The sequence below is a fragment of the Phalangium opilio genome, unplaced genomic scaffold (genome assembly GCF_054372755.1).
Source record: "Phalangium opilio isolate 3A_F unplaced genomic scaffold, DU_Popi_V2 ptg000073l_1, whole genome shotgun sequence".
Lineage (NCBI taxonomy): Eukaryota > Metazoa > Arthropoda > Arachnida > Opiliones > Phalangiidae > Phalangium > Phalangium opilio.
The window spans coordinates 2,096,376-2,113,129 of NW_028324183.1; the positions used below are offsets into that span (position 1 = coordinate 2,096,376).

At 33.4% G+C, this 16,754-nt stretch overlaps 3 long non-coding RNA genes across 3 annotated transcripts; 1 reads left to right on the plus strand and 2 right to left on the minus strand.

Annotated features, from left to right (window-relative positions):
- Nucleotides 1–11,819: 11,819 nt before the first annotated feature.
- LOC149659289 (uncharacterized) lies at nt 11,820–12,718 on the minus strand. Its single transcript, XR_016369820.1, has 2 exons — nt 12,576–12,718; nt 11,820–12,497 (listed from the first exon to the last, which is right to left on the minus strand). It is a non-coding gene; the product is annotated as an uncharacterized LOC149659289 (long non-coding RNA).
- Nucleotides 12,719–13,750: 1,032 nt separating this feature from the next.
- LOC149659290 (uncharacterized) lies at nt 13,751–15,122 on the plus strand. The gene is made up of 2 exons (XR_016369821.1): nt 13,751–13,878; nt 14,378–15,122. It is a non-coding gene; the product is annotated as an uncharacterized LOC149659290 (long non-coding RNA).
- Nucleotides 14,552–15,335, minus strand: LOC149659291 (uncharacterized). Its single transcript, XR_016369819.1, has 2 exons — nt 15,186–15,335; nt 14,552–15,121 (listed from the first exon to the last, which is right to left on the minus strand). It is a non-coding gene; the product is annotated as an uncharacterized LOC149659291 (long non-coding RNA).
- Between the last annotated feature and the right edge of the window lie 1,419 nt (nt 15,336–16,754).

The window sequence follows — 16,754 nt, forward strand, 5'->3', positions numbered from 1 at the left end:
CGATATTCTAATCAAGAAAAAAATTTGTACAGAACTATTTTTTAAAAGAAAGATTTTTTATGCATTTCCACAATAAAATAGGTTAGAGCACAGGGATTTTCTTAGAGAGCTGCAACTCCGTGGAAGAACTCCGAAACCCGCTGGGTTCCGCGTTTAAGCGATGGGAACTCCAGGAGTTGGAAATAATATTCTGAGATAAAATTGGAGTTGGGTGGCATTGGAAGTTTTCGTGTGCGGAGTTGGGAGGATATGGGAATAATGATAATTATAATTGCGGAGTTGGGAGGCATGGGAAAATTATCTTAAAACATGGATATCTACGGAGTTGAAAAACTTAAGTCTGGTAAGTGGTAGGGCTCCAATTTAAAAGCGGACTTTAGCGTTGTTTGGCTTCGTACGAAATACTTTTATCACCCGTAACCCACCGTGACACGTCCCCTCAGTGAGTCTCTCACACAGTGGGACCGCGGGCGCTTTCCCTTTCTCTTAAACCCATTGACAAGAGTCTCCTTTCTAGCTTTGAGGCATATTAAAGTAAGGCAGTAGGCATATTGGCAGGCACAACTAATAACAGAATGGACTCTAGTGTTAGTATTTCTTGATTCGTGAAGTTCGTGGTCTTGTCCTTCAAAATAGCATTTGCGAAGCGAATCAGTCCGATTTTAATTAAATTTACGAAACTAAGCGTAAAATACGACTCAACGACAACGCGTAGCGCCTTTTTCCCCCAAATCTTAAGTTTTAATGTCTAGAAGAATTTTATGAGTAAATATTATTTCTTATTTGAAAATCATAATTTATAAGCACTCGTGATATCAATCTCAGGTCAAATTTGAAAGAAAACTAATGAGCTACACGTTTTACTTGAACTTTCTATTTTTCCAATTCTAAAGAGTAAAGAAATCTTCCAAAGACTAGAAACTAGAAAGGTTTTAATGGACTTAGTTAGAAGGAGTTTAAGAAATTTTAATTTTCAGGGAAGGAGTTGGGAGGAGTTTAAGAAACTTTAATTTTCATGGAAGGAATTGGGAGGAGTTTGAGAAATTTTATTTTTCATGGAAGGAGTTGGGAGGAGTTTTACATTTCGCTTGACGGAGTTCTGCGGAGTTGAAACTTTTGATTATGGCATTGGGAGGAATTGGAGTCATTGTTGCGTATTGCCTTGGAGTTGGAAGGAGTTGGAGTTTAATATTTTCATTTTGCAGCTCTCTAGATTTTCTATTTATGCTGAATCCGAAATCGTAATTTTAAACACTTTGAAGCTTAACATTACGAGGTGGATATTTTTTTGCGAGTTAGACGTTTTTGTTGTAAAATTTCGAATCATAGTGAATGCTTAAACTACGCAATTAAAACCAAATTTCTCGTATTGATTAAACTTATATTGAAATTGTAATACAGTAATAATTTCTAAATTCTGCGCCTTTGTGGGTTTGAAAAAGTGTCGCCAAGGATTGTCTATATGTACAGTTTTTTTTAAGGACTACGAAGAAAAACTCGTTTTTGTATAATATATTTCAATATTTATAATCTAATACACTTTAAAGAATGACAAAGGTTAGAAGGGTATATTTACGAAAGGCATCGTTAATTAAACTTAAAATAGGGTTTTTAACAACTTCCTCTTATATTAAATTATTCAAAGAGCCCATTTCAATGCTAATGTTTTACTTCCTTAAGAAAGTGCAAAGTGTTCCAATGGTATGTTTTTCATATTTTTTATTTAGGATGTAGCTAGATATTATAAAATAATAAATTTAAATAAAAATAATAAATTTGATAAATACCTGTTTAATTGATATTTAGAGTAAATTCTATTTTGTGTTTCTTTTATTTATTACATCTATAATATTTTAATTCCAACAATTTTTGACTTATCTTGACATACACTTTTTGCATCTCCTTAATTTATTAGAATTAAAAATAAATCCAAATTTTCATACCCGAGATGGGCATTGTTCGTCTTTTTTCTTTTAATGAATGTTAAAAACCTTCCGCAACTAAACGCAAAAAAATTATTAGAATTTTTGATATAAACCTGTTTTATAAAATCCCATATTTTGTCCAATTATGACTATTTACACCTTTTTTACAGACCCTTCTTCCAATAGATTTTTGTTTTGCTTTACATAAAAATTGGATAATTTCCGAAGGTATCGTATAACAAATTAAAAGAGCCTCGGATATCAAAATTTGCTGAGGTTAACGGTAATAGTTAGTATAGGGCGCTGTAGGTTAGCTGTGGGAAAGGGGCTAGCCACCACCCCTCTATGCGTTGTAAAGGGACCCACCTGTAAATAAGCCACAGGCTTAGTGTGGAAATCCCTTCGTAGACAAAGCTTAGATTACTACTATTATTATTATCTATCTCTTTTATTTCAGTTTTCAAACGGTTTTTCATTATTTTTCTTAATGATGAATATTAGTAGTTAGGGCCGGATTAAAGGGTGGCAAGGGGGCATTGGCCCCCGGGTGCAAGGCTTGTTGGGGGCGCATTGAGTTTAACTATTCCCCCTTAGGGACATTTGCTGTTCCGTTTATACCGCGCACACTATCTCGGTCCCGGGTGCAAAATTACTTAATCCGGCCCTTTTAGTATTCATTGTAAGTAAATAAAATCAATTTTCGATATATCCCTGTTGAATTGTAATTTTAATATCACCCATTTTACACTATTTTTCAGGTGAATAGTAAACTTCGTAAGGTGTCGTATCTGAAATTTTTAATATATACTTTTTTAATTGAAAATTATAATTTACACCATTTTGTGTCTAATTTTGGATTTTAACATCCAACGGTTTTTCATGTTTTTTGCATTAGTTGGAAATAATACCATTCCTTAAGTTTTCGTATAACGCAGTAGCAATAGCTTTGTATTTTTGATGTCTACCTGTTAAATTGAAATTTGTGATAAATAAAATTTGAGTTTAAATTTGACTTACTACATCCGCTGTGGGGACCCTTTTTCCAACGGTTCTTTGTTATTTTCCTTGTGGATGAATAAAAGTTAACTTCGAAGGTTGTCGTGTATAGTAATATTCAAAAAAAAAACGTTTACTTGAAATATAAAATTTACACCATTTTGTGTCTAATTTTGGATTTTTAAACCCTTTACGGGGACCTTTGACCCAACGGTTTTTCATGTTTTTTGCTTTAGGTGAAAATAATGCGATTTTTCGAGATAACGTATAACGAAGTTGAAATAGCTTCGTGTTTTTTATATCTTCCCGTTTAATTGATATTTGTGATAATTAAAATTTTCTGTTTAAATTTGACTTACTACATCCGCTATGAGGACCTTTTTTTACGCTTTTTCATTATTTTTCTTTTGGTTAAACTTGGTTAGGTGTCGTAACTAAGATTTTTGATATATAATGCACTATATATATGGGCAGTGCGAGCCTTGATTTTTTGGTTTTCGAGCTACATGTTCAAAATATGGTTTCGGGCTTTTATCGCGCCTTACATTTCTATGACGAGCCTTAACGACTTTCAATTTTAGCTCTTAATTTTCAATGCTATCGTTTTATACATTCAATTACTCTCCTTAGGAAAGAACACTATTAAGTCGTAAATATAAAAGATAGACTTTTTAGACTATAAATACACTTGAATCCTTTTATCACTTATTAAAAGTACTTACGTGAACTGACAATCGCATTGATAATTCAATTCAATCGTATTTTTCTATACCCAAAACGGGCCAAAAGTAAAAGTAAAAATAAAACTCCAATTATTTTATACTTTTTTCTATGCACAAAAGTGGAACTAATATTTACACCAGTCAGATGTGGGCTTGCAAAAAGGATACGAGCCTTACCAAAAAAAACCAGAATAATTTTCTTGTTCGCTGCGCTTAGGCTATCAGGCAGTAATAGTGCAGCAATGAATCCAATATATAAAAAAAACTGCAACTCGGTAACCAGCTGGCTAAAATATAGCAGAATCGGGGTCAGCGCTGCCTCTGCTAATTGAAGTACAGTTGAAGCCCTCTCACTGACTATTGCCCGTACGAAAATGTTCTATGAAATTTCCATAAAAATATATAAAATTCAATAGAGTGTAGTGCGTAAGGGGCTCTATTCCAATTGATTTATATTTAGACTTATCTATAAACTTTCTATATCTTCATTTTATAGACTTTTATATCTTCATTTTATAGACTTTATATAAAACAGAAACCTTGCGTTTTTCTGTAAGTGTTATGTTTATATTCTATAAGCATATTTTATAGAAATTTTATAAATTATTTTAACTTATTTTCCACAACTTAATATACGATGTTTGCTAATTTTCTATTAATGTTTTCAGAAAATCTTTTAAAGGCGTTTGATTTGTGATTCTACTGTTTTCTACAATACCTTAATGGAAAGTCTATACAATGTATATATTGTACAATTTATACAGTTTCTTAACATAAATTTATAATATGATTTACTTTTCTACTTAACGATCGCTCCAGCCCACTTTCAGTTCGCTACTTACTGTAGAAACTAGAGGTTTAAAAATGGTCTCTTCATGGTTTAAACTAAAACATCATACCAGTTATAGTTTAAATTTAGGTGTATTATGGTTTGAAAATCGATTGAGTCAAAATTAACCATAAATGTTTTGTCCATAAAGCTAGATTAAACCAACAATGTTCTGGAATTAGACATGGAACCGTTATGTTCTACTATCAGACCCTTTAACTAATGTTCTGCTTTTAGAATAAGATTCAGAAATGTACCGATTTTAAACTATATCTCGTTAATTTTCCGTCTTTAAATCATATTCTGTTAATGTCCTAATAATAGAGGTTAAGTTTAAATGTTCTAGAATGAGAATGAAAAATTACTATTCTGATATCAGAATTAAAGTTTAAACGTTCAAACAGCACCTATGACAGCTTTCTAATAAGGTGTAACACCCCGAAGCTCTTTCTACTGCCCGTTCACTTAAGGAGAATAATCCTTACTATAAACCCAGTGCCCGGTTAAGATGGGATGAACGAATGTAATGAAAATTTGTCTGTTCTGCAGGATTCTTACGGCACTGGAGTATTCCATGTAACAATGAATTACATTAAATAATACACGTTGGCACAAGTGCACTTAAACATGCAATAAACCAAAGCGGCTCAAGACCACTGACAGGAATCTCCACCCAAACTGCAGTCTACTTACAGCCCTTTTGCAACTCACTTACAGCTAATCACTGAAGCCCCATTGGAAGCACCGTTATAGTTATTCTATCCCTTTCAGGGCCCTCATGTAAACGAAAAGACGCAAGATCACATAAAAGTGTTTTTATAGTGATAAGCTTTAATTAAAAAAACTTATGTAATTTAACCTATTTTTGCCCCTATACCGATCATTTTTATTGGCTGACAGATATTACGTGCAGAAATTTAGCACAGCTTCATAAAGTCTGTTTTTAAGATACAGCATCTTATTTTAATTTATGTTATTTTTATTACAGATGTATTTGTTGTTATTCCAGTCAATGAGATTTGCAAACTCCTTCCTACTAAGCTTGAGTGCATCTATATTAAGGCATATCTCATGGGCTACCATTACAGTTTGATTTCAGTCATGTTGTAGTATCATCAATTTGACTTATTTGCAAAGCTTTTCCAACCATCTAACAGGGGTAACTTGAAAATGGTCCAAAGAAACATTCAATTTACAGAATTTTAATACCTGCAGCTATATGGCTACTTTTGCAGCAAGATTTAAGTCAGTTAAGCTGAACTAGCAGCTGTAGTGCAGCTCTTAATCAACTTTAGCAGAAAAATGCAGATCGATTTTAGCTAAATAATTTGCGGGATGAGTCTGCAGTCAAATGTAGTCTAGGTTCAGAGAAGGTTCAGCCAACTATTCTAAAAACAGCTATAGTTTACAACTATACACACAGCCCCAATTTATGTTCGGGAACGGTTTTCCATAACCTTTGTTTTTGATTCAAATTAGTCATATTCGTAAGGTATCGCATAACGCACAAAAAGTAACCTCATACTTTTGATATATACCTGGTTTTTCATGTTTTTTAGTTTCAATGAGTCTAGATAATTTTTTAACGTATTAAATGATTATAAATTAGAATCGTAATCAGAGGTTCATTTATTTGTAATAGAGAATATATCGCATTTTGTGTTTTATTTCACTTCCTTGAGCTTTTTGTGGTCTTTGCTTTAAATGAAGATTATACATAATAATACATATACATACAAAATACGTATTTTTTTGCATCTTCCTAATTCATTTGACTTAAAAATCAATCCAATAGGTTTTTGGTGTGAGTTTTTAAATTCAATTTTGGAACCCTTTTTTTTAATGACTTTGGAAGTTTTTTTGCGTTTGATGAAAATTCTTAAAATTCCAAATGGAGATGTTGAACTCTCTGATGAAATTACTCAACAAACATTACTTTCTGGAGTCCATGATCGAAATTATGCAAAATTGGGAAAGAAAAATTGACAATATTACTATTGATGAGGAAGTTTATTGCTTGTGTGGATTCCGAGGAACCGCTTCAAATTAAGAGTGTAGTCCCACCCGAAGATGTTAAGGGATACATTTCTATCGAAACTTACAAACGCACGTCAAACGAGCCATCAAAGGTATAGGCAATCTCAGAATTGGACAATAGGCTGACACTATGGTGCCCATTATAAAAATGAGGGATGTTTTGAGGGTGACCAAGGACCAGGTTCAACTTAAACCTAAACAATAAGTTCGATTTAAAAGAATTTTCTATAGACTCGAGTTTTTGATATATATACCTTTATAATTGAAATGTATAATTCATCCCATATTGTATGTAATTTTCAATTTTTACATCTGCTATGTGGCCCCTCGTTCTAACGTTTTTCCATAATTTTTTTCGATTAAAATACGTGAGCTTCGTAAGGTTTAGGGTATCGCAAGTACGTTGAATTTTTGATATCTACCTATTTAATTAAAATTTAAAAATACATACAATTTTTGTTTCATTTTGACTTTCTTCATCCGGTATTAGGACCTCTTTTCTAACGGTTTTTCATTATATTTCTTATTAAGGTGTCGTACAACGCACTAAAATTTACCTATCATTTTTGATATATATAATTTTCTTTGAAATAAATAGAAAATTCAATTTTGGCTTTTTAAATCCGCAGTGGCAACCCTAGTTCCAAAGATTTTTCATGTTTTTTTAGTTTCTATTAATCTAGATAATTTCTTAAGTTTTCAAGTAATGCACTACGTAAGAATCGTAATCCAGATATACATATGTTTTTCTAAATTGAGAATAAATCTTACTTTGTGTTTTATTTTAGTTTTTACATTTGATATGGGGACCTTTTTTCCTACAGGTTTTCGTGGTCTTGCTTAAGATGAATATCACACTTAATCAAGCCAGGTATTTCTTCTATCTTCCAAATTCATTAGACTTAAAAATCAATCGAAAATGTTTTTGGTGTTGAGGTTTTACATTCAATTTTGGGACCTTTTTCTTCATGATTTTTATTTTTTTTTTTGTTGAAAATTGAAAATTATTAAATCTCCTAAGGTACAACGCACTGAAAATAGCCTCGAATTTAATATATAAACATATTAAATTGAAATTTAAAATAATTCCATATGAAATCTATTAGAATTTGGATGAAAGTAGATAATTTCTTAAGATTCTGAATCATGCAGTAAATTAGAATCATAATTTAGATATAATGTTTAATTGAAATCTAGAATAAATCTGGATCTGTTTTTAACTTTGATTTTTACCTCCAGAATCAACGGTTTTTAGTGTTTTCATAATGCTATGCACAGAAATTTGAACTTTTGTTTCAAAGGTATATAACATTTAATATAGCGTTGTATTTTCAATATCTTATTTACTTGAAATCCAGAAATGTCCCATCTCGTCTCTAACTGTTTACGTCCGTTATGCTGATCGTTGTTCCAAGGGTTTTCATATGTTTTAAGATTAACTAAATAGCTGCCCAATGGTGTACTTAAAATAGGCTAAATCTATAGCTTTACCGCTACTTAAATTATTTACACTATCGCTAAGGGAACGATCGGTCCCCAGTGAATGGAAACTGGCACATGTTACTCCAATTTATAAGGGTAAAGGTGCTAAGTCTGATCCCAAGAATTTTAGGCCCATCAGCTTGACCTGCACGGTTTGCAAGGTTCTTGAAAAATGTCTTCGAACAGCTATCACTCACCATGTCACCCCATATCTTAGTTCCTATCAACACGGTTTTTTACATAGTCGATCTGTGGAAACTAACCTTTTGTCGGCCTTCCATACGTGGACCCATGCCCTCGATTCCGGTAAGAGAGTTGATATTATTTATCTCGACATAGCTAAGGCTTTTGACTCGGTTCCCCATTCTCGCCTCCTCACCAAGCTAAAAAATTATGGTCTTTCACAATCAGTGCTTGGCTGGGTTGCCAGTTATCTGACGCAACGAACCCAGGCTGTCAGGGTTGGTCACGCATTAAGCGACTTTCTCCCAGTTTTAAGTGGGGTGCCTCAAGGAAGTGTTCTAGGTCCCTTGTTGTTTATTTTATATATCAATGACCTACCCCAGTTCTTATCTTCCCATCCACGCTTATACGCGGATGATTTAAAAATTTTCCGTGTAATCACCTCTTATGATGATGTAGCTATCCTACAGCGAGACCTTAAAACCCTTGAATCCTGGGCCAGTGTTAATGGTTTGATTTTTAATAGCGAAAAATCTCTTGTCCTGACTTTACAACGCCGTCCGATCGACACTCGGACTCCATCTCCATATCACCTTAATGGTCTTAACATTCGACGGGTTAATGAATGTCGGGATTTAGGCCTGATCGTGACTCATAACTTATCCTCTAAGGCACATGTTAAGCGGTCTTGCAAGCGCGCCAATGGTCTCATCTCCGTGATTAAGGCGAACTTCCCGGGCATCTCTCACTCCTTATTAACGCGCCTGTTCCAATGTTATGTCCGTCCTGTCTTGGAATTTGGAACTCAGCTTTGGAGTCCACACACACTTGGGGATATTGACATGATTGAGAATGTTCTAGGCCGTGCAAGTCGAATCCCTCCCTCACTACGAAACAAACCCCGCGATACCCGGTTATCCACCCTAGGCTGGAAGCCTCTCTCCCTTCGTCGTACCTATCTGGACCTTATTAGCGTTTTCAAAATCTTAAGTCAGCCCAATCAATCCTACTTTACCTGGCACGATAATTGCAAGGGCACAAGGGGCCACAGTCGTCGAGTTTTTTCCCACCCATCTCGTACCAATATACTGCGAGATTCCTTTTTTCGCAGGACCATTAAATTGTGGAATGCTCTACCCGAGGACGTGGTCTCAGTCACGTCAGTCCCAGAATTTAAACATAAACTAAAACTGTACCTTAACCTGTAAATTTGCATTTCTATTTTGTATTTTTGTATATTTCTGTATATTTTCTTTTTTTTTCCCTATGGAGCTGTATGACCTTCTGATAGGGTTCTAGCTCGTCAAATAAATGGAGCAAAAAAAAAAAAAAAAAAAAAATACCTCTATTTTTCAAATTGAGAATTAATCACTTTTTGTGTTTAATTTTGACTGTTTATACGCGTTATGAGGACCCTTGTTTTAACGGTTATACATTTTTTTAGTGGAAACATTCACGAGCTATCTCCTATTACACTTAAAACCGCTCGATTTTTTGAGGTATTCTAAAATTATTATTATTATTAATAAATCCAATTTTATGTTTAATTTGTCACTTTTACATCTAATTCATTAACCATTTTCATGTGTCTTTTTTCTCTGTTTAAAGGGAATTACAAAAGTGATAATAGGATTCAAGTATATTTATAGTCAAAAAGTATATCTGTTATATTTACGACTTAATAGTGTTCTTTCCTAAGAAAAGTAATTAAATGTATAAAACAGTAGCATTGAAAATTAAGAGCTAAAATTGAAAGTCCTTAAGGCTTGCCATAGAAATTTAATGCGCGATAAAAGCCCGAAACCAGATTTTCAACATGCAGCTAAAGGCTCGATGCTGGATAAGAAACTCGAGACTCGGCTCGAAGCTCGAAAACCGAAAAAAGAGAGGCGGGAGACTCGACTCGAAACCAAAAAATCAAGACTCGCACAGCCCTTATATATAGTACATTATATATCAAAAATCTTAGTTACGACACCTAACCAAGTTTACTATTATTCAATCAAAAGAAAAATAATGAAATAGCGTTAAAAAGGTTCTCATGGCGGATGTAGTAAGTCAAATTTAAACAGAAAATTTTATTTATTACAAATATCAATTAAACAGGAAGATATCAAAAATACGAAGCTATTTCAACTTCGTTATACGATATCTCAAAAACTCGCATTATTTTCACCTAAAGCAAAAAACATGAAAAACCGTTGGGTCAAAGGTCCCCGTAAAGGGCTTAAAATCCAATATTAGACACAAAATGGTGTAAATTATAATATTCAATTAAAAAGGTATATATCAAAACTTTTAGACACCATACCTTACGAGGTTTACTATTATTCATCCACAAGGAAAATAATAAAGAACCGTTGGTATCAAAACTTTTAGACACCATACCTTACGAAGTTTACTATTATTCATCCACAAGGAAAATAATAAAGAACCGTTGGAAAAAGGGTCCCCACAGCGGATGTAGTAAGTCAATTTTAAACTCAAATTTTATTTATCACAAATTTAAATTAAACAGGTAGATATCAAAAATACAAAGCTCTTGCTACTGCGTTATACGAAACCTTAAGGAATGGTATTATTTCCACCTAATGTAAAAAAATAAAAAACCGTTGGGTCAAGGGTCCCCACAAAGGGAGTGAAAATCCAAAATTAGACACAAAATGGTGTAAATTATAAATTTCATTTAAAAAAGTATATATTAAAAATTTTAGATACGACACCTTACGAAGTTTACTATTCACCTGAAAAATAGTGTAAAATGGGTGATATTAAAATTACAATTCAACGGGAATATATCGAAAATTGATTTTATTTACTTACAAAGACTACTAACTAGAAACATAATGAAATAACGCTTGAAAAAGGCTCCCCATAGTGGATATAAGAGTTCAAAATTGAACAAAAATGAGATGTATTATGCATTTCAATGAAACAGGACAGGTAGATATCAAATATTCGAGACTCTTTTAATGTCTTATACGATACCTTCGGAAATTATCCAGTTTTTATCTAAAGCAAAAACATAAAAACCCATTGGAAGAAGGGTCCATATAACATGTGTAAATAGTCACAATTAGACACAATACGGGATTTTATTAACATTTCATTTAAACAGGTTTACATCAAAAATTGTAATCATTTTTCGTGCGTTTGGTTGAGGAAGTTTTTTAATATTCATTAAAAGAAAAAAGACGTAAAATCGCCATCTTGGGTATAAAAATTTCACAGTTAAACTCAAGATGAATCATAAATTCTTCAAATTTCCCTTTAAAGCAAAGAAAGTGAAAAATTGTTGTTTCAAAAGTATTATAGATGTATTAAGTCAAATGAAACACAAAATAGAATTTACTCTCAATATCAACTAAACAGGTATTTATCAAATTAATGATTATTTTTTAAGTGCAAAAATAACAAGATGGCCCCGGCCAGATTACACTTTTCGCGCCCTCTAGTGACAAGAATTAGTATTACTAAATTCATTGACCCCGACAAATTTAAAATTTTCAGGTTTTTTTCCATTGTTTATAAAATAGCATTCCGATTATGAATAAAACCAATCTAGTAAGAATTTGGTTTACAGTTTAATTAAATAAGTAATAAACTGTAGTGTTCAAGTCTTGGCGGATTAATTAGGCGAGATATACTAATCAGTATCCAAGATTTATTCTACCATATGATTATGGTCATTCGTTACATTGGGTGGCAAGGATGCCGCTTGAGTGCGGATAAAGAAGTGAGGAATGTTCTCTCCTATATCTCATGCTTAGAAAATGGGGGTTACAATCAATCGATATCTGAGGATGGGGCGCCATCTAGGTTGTGTTTGGAATAGGCGGGAATTACGAATATAGCAATACTCTCCCGTGAGATTAAAACCCAGTGACTGTATGAGTCTTAAGATAATGTGAGGGTTTAACAATAAAATTCGAAGATCATTGGCAACTTGTAATATTGCGCTATGCATTTGTTACAGTTTGGTTGAGCTTAATGAGGTAGATTGTAATTCAGATTTAACTTCGTTTAACTCACTATTTTATACTGTCCTTTATGAGGTTATTGTTATTGTGGTGAAAAGTTTGTTTAAAGTCATTATTTATACTGTCCTTTATGAGGTTATTGTTATTATGGTGAAAAGTTTGTTTAAACTTATTATTTATACTGTCCTTCATGAGGTTATTGTTATTATGGTGAAAACTTGGTTTAGCTGCTGTCTCATAGGTTGAGCCTTTCAGGCGCTCGTCTGTTTCGGAGTGGGCGGCGGCATGGATTAAATATACCTTACAGGGGTAAAATATTTGTTCCAGGCGCCCCTGTCGGTCACTATTGTCAAAGACCGGAAGTTTCAAAAATACTGATGCACGGGGTTATATAATACAAATATGTGAAAAGGTTACTTACTGTATTTAGTTCAAGTAGTAATGCTACAATCCCTAAAATTAACATGAATTAAATCATCTAATTGACAAATTCTTTGCAACATGTTTGAAAACGCCCGATTTTTTCGAAAACACGCGATTTAACGGTTTTATCATCTCACGCGGTCGACGCGAGATGGCGACATATCAAGAATCTACTTCCGGATGAATCAGTAAATTTGGGGAACGGCGGAAATATCTGGCTGCCTTGTTTGAAACAAACGTGTTCAACTCGTGATATACTAAAATGTTGGGGGACATAACTATCCCTGTAAGGTATATTTAATCCATGGCGGCGGCGAATTGGTGTCGCGGATGTGGTGGTGGTCCTTGGGACCAGTGACCCTCGCATTAATTATTATTTTACCGGTCCCACTATAAATTAAATTTCTAAAATGGTGAGAATAAAAAGCACGTAAAGACACAAAAGTAAAGAAGCTGAAAATTCTAATTGAATTTGAATTTTTACTGTAGGAAAAAGTAGCATATAACAATCCATAACAGTTAACTTTTATTTCTTATCACAATTTTTCAACTAGTTGCCACTAAATATCAATCAACATGTCTAATGATATTTGAAGTTCTTAATCCTTTTCTGAACTCTCCTTATTCCTTATTGCATTTTACATAAATTCGGTGGCAATATCTTCTCTCGCTATCAGTAAGCCAAATCAAAATCTAGTAATGTGACCATACACTACTGAGAAATACGACTACTGACAACTAGTACTGGCTATGGTCTAGACTGTCGACTACAAGAGACTCATTCTAGAGTATAGACGCTAGACAAGATCAATAGTCAATAGAATACAAAACCTTGTAGGGAAGTTGTAGCCAAGGAGTACTAACTACCTATGAGTAGAATTGGTAGAAAATGTGTTGAGCTAGAAAAATTCTAATAAGGAACCCCGAATTTATAAACTGGTCCCACCGTCTATTTTTTCCAAAAACCATAATTAATAAAGTGCTCCCTGATACCACTGACCCCAACTTTTGGAATAAATAAACTGGTCCGAGCAATTAATAAACTGGTTTGGGACTTGTAAACCTGTCTTATTTCCTACCCTGTAGTGACGAGCCCATGATGTAAACAATAAAGATGGCCGCGAGCTACGAGGTTTAAGCCTCGGTCTTTAGTGTATCGGGGAGACTGGGACTCGGGGTCCGAGAAACGGGAGTTTCTGAAGCGTTTGCAAATCTTATTTAAATTTATATTTTTATTATTATGTAACCGATTTATATTACTGAACGAATTGTACCTTATACTGTAGCAGACCACCCTAAAAGTTAGGCCAAGGTTTTTCAACTGTTGCTGATATTTATCTAGTTATGCCACCGCATGGATATTTTAAAATCCTTTCCTAACATTAGAATAAGGTACACACTTCGGAGTATGAGCCTGAGGTTAGGAAAAAACATTGCTTTGGTGACGATGGCCTAGGTTGCCAAACTAACAAAAAACTCTTGGCAACAGAGCTGCCAAAATACAAAGTTTAAGGAAGACAAAATAGGAAATTATTGCTAGTCCATTCTTAAACAAAATTATATGTTCTTTCTGGACTGGTACAGTTTTGCTACCCCCATAATAGGGAAGGCCTATTAATAATTATCTTAATGTTCTTTTTATTGATGAGCTTAAATTGTAAATTTTTAATTTGATACTTTCAAAGTAACGTTAATTAAACCTTCAATACCTTGATTTAAATTTTAATTTATAATCCTTATTTAATTTAAGGATGATGTCAGTTTGTAAGTCTCGTTAATTTAATTCCCCCTTTCCTACAGAGAGGGTCTGAAAATTTAAATCACTTGGCAGAGACTGGAGATCTTCAACATTCAGTGACAGACTCTGAATCTCAATGGGCATTTAAAAAACTGTATAAATTTAAATTGAAATTCCAAATTATAATTAAATACTTTTTGTTTGATACGTTGATATTAACGTAATCAATCCTTGAATACTCTATTGGTACTATCAACACCATCGTTAAATTTATTACTTAAATAATATAATTTTTTAAATATAATAATCAAATTAGCGACTTATAATTAGTTAACTTTAAATGAGTATGTTTCATTGATTAAAATTACATTTCTAAAAATTGTTAGGTTGATAGCACTTTCATGTTTCATGTAGAAATTTCATATTTCCGTGGATGGAGAGATGAACACGTTGATTCCGTTTGTCGTTGATTGAAATTAGATTCATTTTGATCATAAATATCATTTTATATTTTGAGTTGTTGATTTTATGAGATTGTTGATTTTATTTTTATAATTATCACTTACGTAACTGTTATTAGTAGATGAACCCAGCGAGAGTGGAAACTGCCAAAATGATTAGTTGATTCCGTTTGTCGTTGATTGAAATTAGTTTCAATTTGATCATAAATTTCATTTTATATCTTTGAGTTGTTGATTTTATTTTTATAATTATCACTTACGTAACTATTATTAGTAGATGAACCCAGCGAGAGCGGAAACTGCCAAAATGATTAGTTAATTTTGCAAAGAATCTGCAATTTAATTCTGCAAAAATCTACCTATTATTTTATGTCAGTTCCGTTAAGTGATCATTTAATTTTAAACTTGCCAAACAAATAGTGAGCAATGGTACCTCCGTCCCAAACTAGTTATAGTTTTAAAACGCTGACTCGAGTTTCATTTTGTTAATACATTTAATTTTATTAGTAAATCAACCTCCCTAACTTTTAAGCAGACGAGTCTTCAAAAAAATTAGAAAACTCTCTGCTTAGCGCGCCTTCTGTCGGGGAGAACTTTAATTTCTTTTTTGATTAATATAATAATATTAATTGTAATGTTTAAGTTCCCAAGTAGAAATCTAATCTTGCCTAGGATTAAAAAGATATATAATAATTATAAATTGCAAAAAAAATTGCAAGCAACTGTCTCTCCTCCTCTAGCGCGATACAATATATATTCGACAGCATCCAGTGGCGCGAGTCGGGGAGGTGGAGGGGGGGTCCATATCCAAAGCCAGACAGCTCTCTCTCGTCTCGTGGCGGGCGTCGGGGAGGTCGGGGGGGGTCCATATCGTTCTACCTTGCTCTTCTCTTGACTATAATTTATCTCGCTCTATATTACAAGCAAGCGTGGCTTCGTGGTAGAGCGCGCGGCCGGGCGTCTTCACTGACGTCTCGTATGGATTGGGACATTGCAGGTTCGAGACCCGGCGCCGACAGGAAAATAATTTCAATTGAAATTAAATACGTTACGCCACCTATGAGGTGTAACGTGAACTACGGGTGAATTACGAGTCGAAAATTCGCGGGAAATTTGAAATTCAAAAAGTTTATTTATGACGAATCTCATCAGGTCACACCAAAATCCAGCCAGCCGACCTGCCGACCAGCCGTCCAGCCGTCCAGCCAACAGAGATCGGAACAATACTTTTCAGCTCTAAAGAGCGCGAAAAATAAAAAATGAAAAACCATTGGAACACTATGCAGTAAAAAATGAGCATTGAAAATATTTTGATAAAAGAGGAAGTTATTAAAAACGCTATTCTAGGTTTAATTGACGATGCTATTCGTAAATATATCCTTCTAACCTTTGTCATTCTTTAGAGTGTATTAGACTATAAATATTGAAATACAGTATATTATACAAAAACGAGTTTTTCTTCGCAGTGCTTAAAAAACTTCACATATAGACAATCATTGGCCACCGTTTTTTAAACTCACAAAGGCCCAGAAAATGGAAACTATTACATGTATTACAATTTGAAATTCAGTTTTATGAATTCGAGAAATTTGGTTTTAATTGGGGGGTTCAAACATTTGCTATGATTCGAAATTTTACAACAGAAACGTTTAACCCGCAAACTATTATCCACCTCGTAATGTTAAGCTCCATAGAGATTAACATAACGATTTCGAATTCAGTATAAATAGAAAATATTCAAATACTTTTACTACGTGCTAGAACCTATTTTATTGTGGATATGCATAAAAAACCTTTCTTTTAAATAATTGTTCTGGAAAGATTTAAATCTTGATTAAAATATCGAACCGAATTATTTCCTCTCAACCCATTAAGCTATATTATATAATATCCAGAAAAATGCTGTGAGTTGCCTAATTTGGACATTTTTGGCTATAGAAAAATTCAAAATATTAATGCGGGAGTGAAAATGGATTCA